This window comes from Mobula birostris, chromosome 5 (assembly GCF_030028105.1).
Source record: "Mobula birostris isolate sMobBir1 chromosome 5, sMobBir1.hap1, whole genome shotgun sequence".
Lineage (NCBI taxonomy): Eukaryota > Metazoa > Chordata > Chondrichthyes > Myliobatiformes > Myliobatidae > Mobula > Mobula birostris.
In genome coordinates, this window is record NC_092374.1 from 136,785,756 (window position 1) to 136,799,273 (window position 13,518).

Consider the following 13,518-nt stretch of genomic DNA (forward strand, 5'->3'; position numbering starts at 1 on the left):
TTACTTTCACAGGCACAAACAAGTGGCAAACATCATTCATCAAAATCTTGCTTTACAATACAAACTCATAAAAGAAATCATAGGTTAAAGTCTATGCCAAGCCTTATAGGCTCATCAGGCCGGTACTTATGCCGGTTTCTAAGGCGTGAAGCGACTGAGAGTACGAGAATCCCCCCCCCCCCCCACCGGATAGGATGCCAGTCTATCGTGAGGTTAACCGCCAACATTTTGCCAGTACGCATTTTTCAGATGGGCGGACTGGAACAGTGTGTGGTTAAGTGCCTTGCTCAAGGACACAACACGCTGCCTCGGCTGGGGCTCAAACTCACGACCATCAGATCGCTAGTCCAATGCCTTAATCACTTGGCCAAGCGCCACACAAAAGAAAGAAATCATACCTTACTATAGATACAAGCCTGAATCAGTTTTAGAGTCAGAATATCACAAATTATATTACAACCAATCTGTTATTACAAATAGGACAATCCATAATAACCATCCATAAATACCAAATAGGATAAACAAGGAAGAACAGCTTACTTAATATATATAACCATTCCAAACACAAATATACTTTATACTTTATTGTCGCCAAACAATTGATACTAGAACGTACAACCATCACAGCGATATTTGATTCTGCGCTTCCCACTCCCTGGATTACAAATATTAAATATTAATAATATTTAAAATAGTAAAAATTAGTAAATATTAAAAATTTAAATTATAAAACATAAATAGAAAATAGAAAAATGGAAAGTGAGATAGTGCAAAAAAAACGAGAGGCAGGTCCGGTTATTTGGAGGGTACAGCTCAGATCTGGGTCAGGATCCGTTCAATAAATAACTTACAGAAATCATTAAATGAAAAAAAAACAGAAGAAATATGTTGAATTGAAAGAAGAAATTGAAAGACTTTGGAACATGAACATTGACCCAATAGTAGTACCTACAATTGGTATCATCCCAAAGGCATTACACAATAGCATTAAGCAATCAGGGCTACACAGCAGTATCTATGTAAATCTTCAGAAAACCACAATACTAAACACCACTAGAATAGTCTGATAGTTCCCAGCAATTGACAAATGAGCATGCCCACACCTCAAGTGAGCATTTGGCTATGCCCACACCTCAAGTGAGCATTTGGCTATGCCCACACCTCAAGTTGTACAGCTTGAGCTGAGAAAAATGTGTTTTATAACAATAATAAGGAATAAATATCAAGAAAATGAGATGTCGAGTCCTTGAAAGTGAGTTCATAGGTGGTGGGAACAGTTCAGTGATGGAGCAAGGGAAGTTGAGTGAAGTTATTGCTTCTGGTTCAAGACCCTGACGACTAAGGGGTAATAATTGTTCCTGAACCTGGTGGTGAGAGTCTTGAGGCTCATCTGATTAAGAGACCACAATAACATCTCCTCTTCACTGATAATCAATACTGGTGCACTTCAAGAATGTGTTCTGAGCCTGCTGCTCTACTCTCTCTACTTCCATAACTCTGAGGCTAGGCACACCATCTATAAATTTGCCAATGACATAACCATCATTCTCAGAATTTCAGATGGTGACAAGAATGCATACAGGAGTGAGTTAGATTTCTTAATTGAGTGGTGTCACAACAACAGCATTGCACTCAATATCAGTAAGGCCAAGGAATTGATTGTGGACTTCTGAAAGGGGAAGTCAAGAGAATGCAGTCCAGTTCTCATCAGCAGTAGAAAGGGCAGATTCAAGTTATGGTGGTCAACATCTCTGAAGATCTATCCTGGGCCCAACATCCAATGCAATTACAAAGAAGCTAATAGTGATTGGCACCCGATTAGTTCCAAGGGTTTAGACGGGGCAGAGTTTGTTAAGTGTGTCCAGGACGGATTCCTGTCACAGTATGTTGACAGGCCGACTAGGGGGAATGCCATACTAGATCTAGTATTAGGTAACAAACCGGGTCAGGTCACAGATCTCTCACCGGGTGGGCATCTGGTGGACAGTGACCACCGTTCCCTGGCCTTTAGCATTATCATGGAAAAGGATAGAATCAGAGAGGACAGGAAAATTTTTAATTGAGGAAGGGCAAATTATGAGGCTATAAGGCTAGAACTTAACGGGTGTGAATTGGGATGACGGTTTTGCAGGGAAATGTACTACGGACATGTGGTCGATGTTTAGAGATCTCTTGCAGGATGTTAGGGATAAATTTGTCCTGGTGAAGAAGATAAGGAATGGTGGGGTGAAGGAACCATGGGTGACAAGTGAGGTGGAAAATCTAGTCAGGTGGAAGAAGGCAGCATACATGAGGTTTAGGAAGCAGGGATCAGATGGGTCTATTGAGGAATATAGGGTAGCAAGAAAGGAGCTGAAGAAGGGACTGAGAAGAGCAAGAAGGGGGCAGGAGAAGGCCTTGGCGAGTAGGGTAAAGGAAAACCCCAAGGCATTCTTCAATTATGTGAAGAACAGAAGGATGACAGGAGTGAAGGTAGGACCGATTAGAGATAAAGGTGGGAAGATGTGCCTGGAGGCTGTGGAAGTGAGCGAGGTCCTCAATGAATACTTCTCTTCGGTATTCACCAATGAGAGGGAACTTGATGATGGTGAGGACAATATGAGTGAGGTTGATGTTCTGGAGCATGTTGATATTAAGGGAGAGGAGGTGTTGGAGTTGTTAAAATACATTAGGATGGATAAGTCCCCAGGGCCTGACGGAATATTCCCCAGGCTGCTCCACGAGGCGAGGGAAGAGATTGCTGAGCCTCTGGCTAGGATCTTTATGTCCTCGTTGCTTACGGGAATGGTACCGGAGGACTGGAGGGAGGCAAATGTTGTCCCCTTGTTCAAAAAAGGTAGTAGGGATAGTCCGGGTAATTATAGACCAGTGAGCCTTATGTCTGTGGTGGGAAAGCTGTTGGAAAAGATTCTTAGAGATAGGATCTATGGGCATTTAGAGAATCATGGTCTGATCAGGGACAGTCAGCATGGCTTTGTGAACGGTAGATCCTGTCTAACAAGCCTGATAGAGTTCTTTGAGGAGGTGACCAGGCATATAGATGAGGGTAGTGCAGTGGATGTGATCTATATGGATTGTAGTAAGGCATTTGACAAGGTTCCACACAGTAGGCTTATTCAGAAAGTCAGAAGGCGTGGGATCCAGGGAAGTTTGGCCAGGTAGATTCAGAATTGGCTTGCCTGCAGAAAGCACAGGTTCATGGTGGAGGGAGTACATTTGGATTGGAGGGTTGTGACTAGTGGTGTCCCACAAGGATCTGTTCTGGGACCTCTCCTTTTCGTGATTTTTATTTACGACCTGGATGTGGGGGTAGAAGGGTGGGCTGGCAAGTTTGCAGGCGACACAAAGGTCGGTGGTGTTGTAGATAGTGTAGAGGATTGTCAAAGATTGCAGAGAGACATTGATAGGATGCAGAAGTGAGCGAAGAAGTAGCAGTTGGAGTTCAACCTGGAGAAGTGTGAGGTGGTACACTTTGAAAGGACAAACTCCAAGGCAGAGTACAAAGTAAATGTCAGGATACTTGGTAGTGTGGAGGAGCAGAGGGATCTCGGGTACATGTCCACAGATCCCTGAAAGTTGCCTCACAGGTAGATAGAGTAGTTAAGAAAGCTCATGGGGTGTTAGCTTTCATAAGTCGAGGGATAGAGTTTAAGAGTCGCGAGGTAATGATGCAGCTCTATAAAACTCTGGTTAGGCCACACTTGGAGTACTGTGTCCAGTTCTGGTCGCCTCACTACAGGATGGATGTGGAAGCATTGGAAAGGGTACAGAGGAGATTTACCAAGATGCTGCCTGGTTTAGAGAGTATGCATTAGATCAGAGATTAAGGGAGGTAGGGTTTTACTCTTTGGAGAGAAGGAGGATGAGAAGAGACATGATAGAGGTGTACAAGAAATCAAGAGGAATAGATAGAGTGGACAGCCAGCGCCTCTTCCCCAGGGCACCACTGCTCGATACAGGAGGACATGGCTTTAAGGTAAGGGGTGGGAAGTTCAAGGGGGATATTAGAGGAAGGTTTTTTACTCAGAGAGTGATTGGTGCGTGGAATGCACTGCCTGAGTCAGTGGTGGAGGCAGATACACTAAAGAAGTTTAAGAGACTACTAGACAGGTATATGGAGGAATTTAAGGTGGAGGGGGGTTATACGGGAGGCAGGGTTTGAGGGTCGGCACAACATTGTGGTCTGAAGGGCCTGTAATGTGTATTCTGTGTTCTATGTTCTAAGTCACAAGTGGCTATATTTCATTAAGAGCTTGAGGAGATTTGGTATGTCACCAAAGACATTCGCAAATTTCTACAGATGTCCTGTGAAGAGCATTCTAACTGGTTGCATTATCGTCTGGTATGAAGGCACAGGATTGGAAAAAGCTGCAGAGGTTTGCAAACTTAGTCATTTCCATAATGGGCACTAGTCTCCCCCAACATCGAGGAAATCTTCCAAGGGTGATGCCTCAAAAAGGTGGCATCCATCACTAAGGCCCTCCATCATCCAAGGCGTCCTCTCTTCTTACAATTACCATCAGAGAGGAGAATCAGAAGCCTGAAGAAACACACTCAACATTTTAGGAACAGTTTCTTCCTCTCCACCATTAGATTTCTGAATGGACAATGAACACCTCACTACTTCTGCTCTCTTTTTGTACCACTTATTAAGTTTTAATATATTTCTCATTGCAATTTATAGTGTTTTAATGTATTACATGACATATGTATTGTCGCAAAACAATAAATTTTACGACACATGTCAATATTAAACCTGATTCTGATTCTGAACCTTTGAACTGACAGGCAGTATAAAGGGTTTACCCGGTAAGTATAAAATGGGACCAATAAATTTATATACTAGGATAAAATAGAGAAAACACATCAATGCATTCAGCAGATCTGAAACTCCTGAAACTATTAGTTAAAAAGAGAGATGTAGTAATTCATTCTCTACCCTATGAGCATGATCTGGGAGTGTTCTCACACCGAACAACACATCAGAAACCTGGTTCCATTGGTTTCAAATTCAAAGAGTTTCAAAAGTGTCATTCAATATCTGCACGTTCAGGATCTATCATATCAATATAGAATGGTGCGAACACGACAACTTGAGGCTCAACTTGGACAAGACCAAAGAGAGGAGTGTGAACTTTAGGAAGGTGTAGGCCGACCACTCCTCACTACACATACACAACTCCTCCAGAAGAGAGACAGGAGCACCAAGTTTCCGGCAGTGTACGTAATGGATGATCTCACCTGATCCCTGAACACCACCACTTCGGTCAATAAATCACAGCAGCGTCTCCACTTCCTGAAGAAACTGAGGTGAGTGAGGACCCAGCCCACCACATTTTAACCAGTTTTTACAGAAGTACCACTGAGTGTCCGAATCAGCTGCATCACCATCTGGTACGGGAATTGCAAAAAATTGTGCAGACTGCTGAGGGAATCATCGGGGTCTCTCTTCCACTATTAGAGATATTTTTCAGGAGCACTGCATGTGCAGGGCCATTAGCATTGTCAAGGATCCCTCTCATCTGTTTTCTACTTCCAGCCTTTCCATCTCTTCTTTATGTGCCTTTTATCATTATTGTTGATGAAGCCAACAGTTGTGTTGTTTCATAACTGAGTGGTTGTAGCAGTACGCAATAAACCCATACTGCACAGCGTCTTCGCTATTCAGCAACTCATGAGTGAGATCGACTATTTGGTGTTCTTAATATCTAGCAGTGTCTTTCAATCTTAAGAAAGACATACACGACAAACAATTACACTATCAATTGGAGCCAGAGTGGCCACTGTGACTGGACATGCCTCATCTTGGAAGGATTATGTTCCTGGGCCAATAACTCCTACTTTTCCAAGCAACTTTTCCTGCTGTACATGCTCTCTGCATTGTGGCCATACATGGGGAGCGCTTATCATTTCACTAGTGTCTTGGAGGAGCTTTCAAATCCACAGAAGTCTATCAAATCTCCTAAACTCTAAGAGCTTTAGTAAGTACCATTCATAAAGAGATCCCACCTAATGGCAATAGCAAACAGTTAACAGATCAACTAAAATTAGGCAAGAAGCCTTGGTGGAGGTCTTACACGTTACTGAACATGCACCCAGTTATGACGTCTCACAATAAATAATACACACGTCAGAAAATACTGGAAGTAGTCTTCAGTCCTGATTTTCCATCATAATTAATTTTCCTCAAAATTGATTTCCATCAAAATTGGACATATGATGGACTAAAATATGGCTCTTTTATTACAATTTCTGCGGATATACATTCATTTTTAAATAATGTTCACAATAGCTTGGGTTTTGATAGCAAATGGAATGCTCCTGTTGCTCCCAGAAGCTGCCTTTGTCCATTTTTAGGGTAGAGTATAAGACTTTGCATCCAGAAAGTTGCATGCACCAAATGAGTGCCTTGTTGCAGTTTGTTGGCAGGCAATTAGATCTGGCCTTGGCTTAGGGTAGATGCAGTTGATGAAGCAAAGACTTGGTGGTTCATTTTATTGATGTTGATCCCAGAGTATTCTCACTTCTGTTACTGATTACTGTTTCATCTAACTTGACACAGCATGTACAACTTGTTCCCTTCCCGGATGTCCTTCTTAGTTACATAAAGAGCCACATACACATAACACCATTATCTTGATATGGCAATTGCTGACACCACCCAGTGGAAGGTAGAGAAGCTGAATGCTTGCAGGTCTTCACATGATTTTAACTCTATTTCTGGAGGATGTGTTGAGGTAAAATCATTATATAGATCTTTGACCAATCCGACTTGACTGTAATGAACACTGAAATAGATATTATGTAGGGAACATCTTCACAGTTGTTGTGATCATAGAACATAAAACCAAATTAACTTGGTTAAATCGATCAAAACCCACAAACTAAAGGGAAACTATACTTTTACTTTCATCATGATGTCATCAAAAATGCCTGTTAAACATATCATGCAACATACTGAGTAACAGAACAAGCCATTTCTGAGTCTCTAATCTAATATACAAAAGGCTTGTCTTTAGATTGCATCCTGCTCTGGAATCCTTCTGCAACAGCTAAAAGCAAATCTATATTCGGCTAACAGTCAAGCCAATTACCAAAGAGATTTTAAGTGATATACACCACCAATAAAATGACTGGCATCTCAGGCTTTTCTACCAAGTCCACATCAATGAACTTATTAGAAATCTCAGGGTTTTTTTTCCTGACGCTATTGACCACAGATGGCAGATATTTCTATATATTTTTTTTATTATTGACATCTCAAGCCTTGCCTAATACAGACTTATTTCTTGGATGGGTGAAATAGTCAACATTTTCCAGCCTCTTCATACCCTACCACAATTCCAATAAATTCCCTTTGTTCTTCCCTGAAGGCTTGACATTCATCCTTGTATAACGTAACAAGAGTAACACTCCAGTTGTGGTCCAAACAGTGGCTAATGTGCAGATGGTAGCTGGTTGAGGCACGGACACAAATACTTTACCATGTTGTTGCTGTGTCCAATTATGTTACAATTTGTAAAAGCACACAATTTCTGACATAAATTGAAACTCCAAGGGTGCATGCACAAATAGTCATGGAACAGTATCAGTAGAAATGAGAGGACTAATTTTCTCACTATTTTAAGGGTCAGTCAGCTGATAGCAGAAGACCTGACTAGACGAACAGAGTGCAGTTTATTCAGACATCCAGGGTTTAATAGGAAGTGTTTTCTGCAGTAGGTAGTGCAATGGTACACAACATGGAAGCCAGGGCTAGATCCAACCTTCCATCAGATTTCTTAATGGTCCATAAGCCCATGAACACTATCTCATTATTCCTTTTTTTTTTCGCAACCTCTCTGTAACAGAGTAATTTTACGTCTGTCTATGCACTGTACTGCTATCACAGCACAACAAATTTCACATCATGTAAGTCAGTGCCAATCTTATTCTGAGCCTGTAGACTGGTTCAGTCAACCCAGTCTCCACTTACCAGCTGGTGAACCTTTCTGCACAGTCCTTACATCAAGCCCAGGCCACACAATTACTGCTGTGTTTTAATTAAAAATATCACCCAACCAATAGTTTACCCAATGGCTATTTAAAAGATACTGAGGTCAATGATAAGCATTCCCTGGGAATAATATAATTAAGGTAAACATTTCTTCAAATATTTTATATACACTTATGTTTTCTTGTGATGTAGAGGAAAGCTATTGGACCTTGTTCCCAGAGCATTCCCATTAGTTCCCTTTCTCCCTCTTACATCTCCCTACCTTATCCCCTTTTACATGCCCTTTAATATACCCCAATTCCCCTACCACTCATCTACACCAGGACTAATCCACAGTTGCCACCTAACTTGACAACCTGCAGGTGTTTGGGATGAGCGAGGTGGTCAGAGTGCCAAGGAGAACCTGTGCAGTCAGAGAGGGAATGTGCAAACTCCACTCATGCAGCACTAGATGGGACAGCATCAAACCAGATCGCTGGAGCTGTAATGTTGGTAATCCCAGTGTAACATACAGTATCTATATGCATATATATGTATCCTGTATCTGTATGCTTATATTGTGATCTTACTGGAGAGCACAGACAAGGGATAAGCTTGCTTCTCAAGCTTTGTAATAGTATGCAGACATAGCGGTTTGCAATAAGGTTTTAAAGATGGCTTGCAAATATTTCTAAATAAATCTCCAGATCTTTTAGATATGTATTTGCTGTGTTTCAATGCATTCTGAGGACATTACGTGGAGTTCAATCCTTCTGCAGTGGATAACCTCCTTATTTCAGGAATCCGTTAAATATATTTCCAGGGAAATCACAATGTAGGCAACTCAAGTAAAGGCCAAGGAACTTCAACTTTCCTTCAAACTAAAAGACGCAGAAATCAATGTAGTGAGCCTTTGTCGTGTCATCCACAGTACATGTGTAAATAAAGCTGCACATTTTGCTCATGCCAAGGTGCTTTATAATGTCAGCAATATTTATTTTTGTGCCCCTACCTTCCCACGCTTACCACTTAAAATAAAGTTATTATACTACCTGCCTTCTTAATTGCTTGTTATAATAATAATAACTTTATAGAGCAGTTTTCATTCAAATAATGTAGTTCAAAATGCTTTACAAAGGGATAAAAGTACAAACATGAAAATAAAAGACAAAAAAATTGTTAGTTAAAAGCATGACGGAGATAGTGGAGTCAGATACAATAACTAAATTTAAAAGACATTTTAGACAGGCATCTGCGCCATTTCTGTTCGATACAACTGAATGACTCTTTGACACCCAAAAAATACAAGAACAGCACCAGGGAATAGGACTGAACCCAGTTTGCTTCAGCTATGAGGCAGTAGCTCTTTCAGCTCAATAAGTAACCATTCTTCCCATTACCACATGTTTGAACTTTCTGGCAATTTTGAAAAAGATTCCTTTGAGGTGGTTTTCACTGAGGACATTCCAGAAATAATCAGAAGCATTGTAATTTTGTATTTTCACATGAATAGCATGGACTAATTTGTTATTTAGGTGGGATCCATGTTTTCTGTAAACAGTGATAAAAGACCAGTGTTGGACTGTGGCATCTGTTTGCTAACACTACTATGTTTCTGAGATGAATTCAGTTCCGAGCAACACATTTAGGAATCACTACAAAATGTTAGTAGCATTCCACTTCAAGCAATGGATAACATATTTGAACAGGACGGTTATGGCCTTATATACATTTAAAATCATAGGTAGTTTATTTTTAAGATTTTTCTGTTAACAATATATTTGTAAATTAAAACACTAATTGTTTGGTCTGAAAACTAGGTTGAAAAGTGAAAATGAAATATTTTGAACAATGGGATATTATTGCCATTTATGACCTTTATACTGCTGTGATTTTGAAGGGCACTGCTGGCATCCACGCAGTCATAGATAAGTACATCTCAGACATATGTGGTCTTGCTGTAAGCCTGGGATTGACTAAATGACAGGTGCCAGCTTATCTGTCAACCAACTCTATCATTGGACTCCATCATCAGTATCAATTGATACTGGGGATCCCTAGTATTATATCGTCATGGATCATTCATTCATTCCTTCAAATAAGGAGACTTGATCTATTGTTAAAGTGAATGAAATGTTCCTATTTTTCCTGTCACCATTTCCCCAACATTTTACACCGATGTAATCATCTAAATCTTTTATTTGTAAGGGCTCCCTGCTGAAGAAATTGGTACAGAATAAAATGCATGGTCTGAATTTCAGGTTGAAAAATGAAAGTTAATGTTCTCATTAAATATTGCAAGTTTCCTAGAGTCTTCTCAATATGTTGTACTCTTTATTCTTCTGTAGCTTCAGGTACTTTTAATGCTTAGTTACTTGTTCTGTAGTTAAAATCGCTTCTGTAAGCAGGTTTATAAATACCCTATCTGCAAGTCTTGATGGACACTTCTTCCTATCTGACACTAATTTTGGACATATGTCTAGACAGTTTGAGTGCTGTTCAAATTTCAAAGTAAACTTATTATCAAAGTACACATGTGTCACCGTATACTACCCTGAGACTCATTTCTTTGCGGGCATTCACAGTAAATACAAAGAAACACAATAGAATCAATGAGAAACCAAACACAACAAGACAGTCAAACAACGAAGCCGCAAAAAACAACAAACTTAGTCTCTGGGGGCTTTGCTATTGCATGCATGGTGGGTGGTAGGGATTGATGTTTTTGCTGGAGCAAGCTTAGGGTGGTGGAGGGAGGAGGGTTGATGCCTTTGCTGTTGCTTGTGTGAGGAAGGAGCGGAAGGGGACTTTGGAGTTCTAACATTTTCTGTCATTCATTTTTCTTCTGTTTCATGGATGTCTGCAAAGAGTAAGGACTTCAGGTTGTATACTATATACATTCTCTGACATGAAATTGAACCATTGAATTGTGCAAATACAAAAATTTTTTAAAGTAACAATAATAAATAAATAAATAGGCAATAGATATTGAAAACATGAGATGAAGAGTCCTTTAAAGTGAGTCCATAGGTTGTGCAAACAGTAATGTTGGGGTGAGAGGGGGTGAGAGAAGTTGAGTGAAGTTATCCCCTCTGGCTCAAAAGCCTGATGGTTGAGGGGTAATAGCTGTTCCAGAACCTAGTGGTGTAAGTATTGAGGCTCCTGTACCTTCTTCTCAATGGCAGCACAAATAGTGCATGAAAACTCAATTTCAACATTTAAGAGAGTTTGGACGGGTACGTGGATAGCAGGGATATGGAGGGCTATGGTCCCGGTGCAGGTTAATGGGAGTAGGCAGTTTAAATGGTTTTGGCATGGACTAGATGGCCAAAAGGCCTGTTTCTGTGCCTTATTTCTCTATGATTCTATTGCTCTACAAACCTATAGAAGCAAATTTCCATAAATGTTAAATTTTGATGGAACTTTGAAATAAAAATGTGTACTTCTGCTGATGGGATTCTAACATAGGCTCTCAATATCCACAGTGAAGTGGGGGAGCAGAGATGTACACAGATTATGGAAAGGTACAGAAATAACATGGTTATCATAGTGGGAATTTTAATTTCCCTTGTATTGAATAAAACTTCATTAATACAAGACGCTTAGATACGGTAAAATTTCTTCAGCGGATCCAAGAGGTGTTCTTGAAACAATATGTGGAGAGTCCAACTATAATATAATATACTGGAGCTATCTTTAGGAAATGAGCCAGGTCAGGTGAAAAACCTGATAGTGGATGAATATTTTGGGAATAGTGACCACAGCTCTTTATGATTTAAAATAATATGAGGACGAATAGAATTGGATCTTGCAGGAAGATACTAAACTGAGGGAGGGTGGATTATCACAGGATAAAGCAGAGTGTTGATTGGAAGTTGCTGCTATCAGACAAGTCTATGCCTGGCATATGGGAGTTGTTTACAACCAGCTGATCAGAATTTATGATTGACATATTCTGGTAACGTGTAGGACAGGGAGAGTGAGGTAATGGAAAGTTGGATGACCCAAGAGGTTCAAAAATTAGTTATGAAGATAAAGGAAGCATATGTAAGGTTTAGGAAGCTAAAATCAGTGTGGATTTGTGTAGAATGTAAAGACTGCAAGGAAGTGCTTAAGCAGGTGATCAGGAAGGCCAAAATGGGCCATGGAATGTCTTGGTGAGCAGGATCAAGGGAAATCTCTCAGCATTTTATCCTTATATTAAGAAAAAGAGGATAACTAAGGAGACCGTAGGTCCACTTGAAGGAAGAAAGTGAAGAGATTGCCAGGCTTTGACAAGGATCTTTGTGCCCTTGCTATCAATAGGCAAGGTTCCAGAGATTAGCAAATGTAAGGCTTTTGTTCAGGAAAGGAAATAGAGATAATCCATATAATTATGGGCCAATGAGCCTCATGTCAGTGGTAGGGAAACTATTGGAAAGGGTATTGAGGGATAGCACTTATGAGCTTTTGGAAAGGTACATCCTGCATGGGCTTTATGCAAGACAAGTCAGGCCTTATAAACTTGATTGAGTTATTTGAGGAAGTGACTAAGGTGCTTGATGAGGGTAAGACAGTGGGCATTATCTACATGGACTTTAGTAAGGCACTTGATAAGGTCCCGCATGGTAAGTTGACTCATAAGGTAAAGGTGCATGTGAATTGCAAGTTTGGATTCAAAACTGATTTGCCCATAGAAAGCAGAGAATAGGAACGGAAGGCTGTTCCTCTGGCTAGAGGTCCATGACCTGTGGAGTTTCTCCTGTGCAGGTGCCGGGACCTCTGTTGTCTCTGATTATATATCGATGAGTTGGATGAAAATCTAGATGGGTGGATCAGTAAATTTGCAGACGATGCCAAGGTCAGAGGAGCTGTGGACAGTGTAAAAGACTACAGCAGTATATAGATCAGCTACAGGTACGAACAGAAAAGTGGCAGATGGAATTTAATCCCTGTGTGAGGTGTCTCACTTTGGGAAGTCAAATGTAAAGGAGCACATATGAAATTACTGGTAGACAACTTAATAGATTTTAAAGTGGCTACACAAATGGTTATGGTGGTAAAGAATATATGTTTGCCTTCATTGGTTGGAGTGTTGAGTATAAGAGAAAGGAAGTCCTGCTGCATCTACATAAAAGTTCGGTCAGACTCCACCCTTAGAGTACTTCATGCAGTTCTGGTTGCTCCATTACAGAAAGGACATGGAGACTATCGAAAGGATACAGAAGAGGTTTGCTAGGATACTGTTTGGATTAAAGGGTATGTGTTATAAGGAAAGATTGGGCAAACTTGGATTGTTCTCTCTAAAGTATTGGGGGCTGAGGGGAGACTTGAAAAAGGGTGCTAAAATTACGTGAGACATAGATAGAGAAGTGAAAATGTCAAACGCCGAAGGACATACATTTAATATTAAAGGGGAAAAGTTTAAAGGCAACACGAGGGACAAGTTTTTATTTTATGTAGGGAATAGCAGGTGCCTGGAATAAGTTATCAGGGGTTGTAGTGGCATCAGGCAGTTTGGTAGAGGTTAAGAGGCTTTTAAGTAGATCGTTGACTATGAAGAA

General features: G+C 40.5%; 1 protein-coding gene across 1 annotated transcript in view; it reads right to left on the reverse strand.

Moving 5' to 3' along the window:
• The window catches only part of LOC140197991 (glypican-6-like), a 797,317-nt gene that overhangs the window by 186,060 nt on the left and 597,739 nt on the right, over nucleotides 1-13,518 (reverse strand). The window lies entirely within an intron of this gene.